Source organism: Palaemon carinicauda, chromosome 4 (genome assembly GCF_036898095.1).
Source record: "Palaemon carinicauda isolate YSFRI2023 chromosome 4, ASM3689809v2, whole genome shotgun sequence".
NCBI lineage: Eukaryota > Metazoa > Arthropoda > Malacostraca > Decapoda > Palaemonidae > Palaemon > Palaemon carinicauda.
Window position 1 is genome coordinate 168,105,168 of NC_090728.1, and position 1,715 is coordinate 168,106,882.

The window sequence follows — 1,715 nt, forward strand, 5'->3', positions numbered from 1 at the left end:
GTATAAAGTTTCTTGAATGGTTAACGAATCTTTTTTTCTGCCAGAATTACTAACAAAATTCTGCAACATTTAAAGTAGCTTACCAAAATCCCTAATCTTACTTATCAAGATATGAATTCTACCATGAAAATATATTAAGTTCTTCCCGTTAAAACTTACCAGTAACTATTTTACCGAAATTTCTTAGCTATTGTTAACCAAATCTTCCAATGTATAAAAAGGATTTTTTTTTTAAATACCATTGAAGAATTTTATAGAAATTTGGCAGGATTTCCAGTAACAATCTTCAAGCAAGCCAAACCGTCATAGGCAGACTCGTAAAAATTTAGTCCTTCTTTAGCCTCCCCATCCAATCTGAAAAAAAAAATCCATTATCAGAAATGTTTCTTGCAAGAGTTCGGTATCCCTATATACTGTATATGACGATATCTAAAGCCTGTAGTACTAACAAATAGCAAAAGTATAATAGAATTTAAAATTCTGTAGAACCAGGTATACATAAAAACTTAAAACTATTGGATTATCAACCAAGACTAAAATATGGAATAAAGAGGTATTTATTATAAACAACCAAGTTAAAACTTTTAACTTTAAATTTTTTATCAGCAGGCTTCAAGACTTACTTTGAATTGGTGATCAAATGGCTTTTAAGTTAACTGCAGAACCTAAATAAAGTACAAAAAGGTTAAACACTCACCGAAATTAGACGAAGGAGATTTAAAGCAAGCCTCCCTATAGCGCACGTAGACCTTCAAGGTCTATCGTGCGCTATAGGGAACGTCCTCCCACAATTGGGGGCGCCGCCCCTAACCGGGGAGGACTAGCTTGCTTGGGATTGCTTAAAAAATCAAACTTAAACAATACTTGCCTTTTAGTTCTGACGGAAAAATACTTCACCAAAATCCAGCGTTGCCAGTAGTCAGTCTCTTCATGTATTTAGCGCCATGTGGGTCTGTACGCAAGGATGATTCAACTAACACCAGATACCTTTTCAGATAATGAGCTTGAAATGCACAGGTTATCAGGGGATGCCAGACTTTACCTGAAAATACAAATAAACAGTTAATTAAAACATAATAAAAAGTGTAAACAACTTATAAGCCTGTATGATAAGACGTGGGTATATAAAATAAATACATTGTGTATAGGAGTAACTTACATCAACAGACTTCCAATAAACACCTAACGAAATCATAACATTAGAAACTTAACATAATTTAAAGTAAACTTGACATGCTTCTTTACTCACCAAAGCAAATGGGACTGGAGTTATCTTGTAAACTGGTTACCACCACCCACCGAACTGTCCGATGTACCGGCAAAGCAGCCTGAGAAAACTTCACTATGCCGAGCCAAGGACTCTAAAGAGAGGAAGACAGTACGCTACCCATAACATCGTAAAATTCGTAACTATCACTTCGCTTGGTCCATTTCTTAAAAGATATCTTTACGGTGGACGGGAACAAAAGTTATTGTTACAGATTTATCGACTTCTTATAATCACTATGCGTTCGCTCTTTACCGATAGTTTATATATCTGGTTCTATTACATATAATATATGTAATGGAGCCAGACAATATGGGGAAAGAGGCATATGTTTAATACAATTATATATATATATATATATATATATATATATATATATATATATATATATTATATATATATATATATATATGTATGTATCGCTGGATTTATGCAAGTGGGTAAGCGC

General features: G+C 33.6%; 1 long non-coding RNA gene across 1 annotated transcript; it reads right to left on the bottom strand.

Moving 5' to 3' along the window:
- Positions 1–868: 868 nt before the first annotated feature.
- On the bottom strand, positions 869–1,305 carry LOC137639189 (uncharacterized). Its single transcript, XR_011044254.1, has 2 exons — positions 1,250–1,305; positions 869–1,042 (listed from the first exon to the last, which is right to left on the bottom strand). It is a non-coding gene; the product is annotated as an uncharacterized lncRNA (long non-coding RNA).
- Positions 1,306–1,715: the final 410 nt, after the last annotated feature.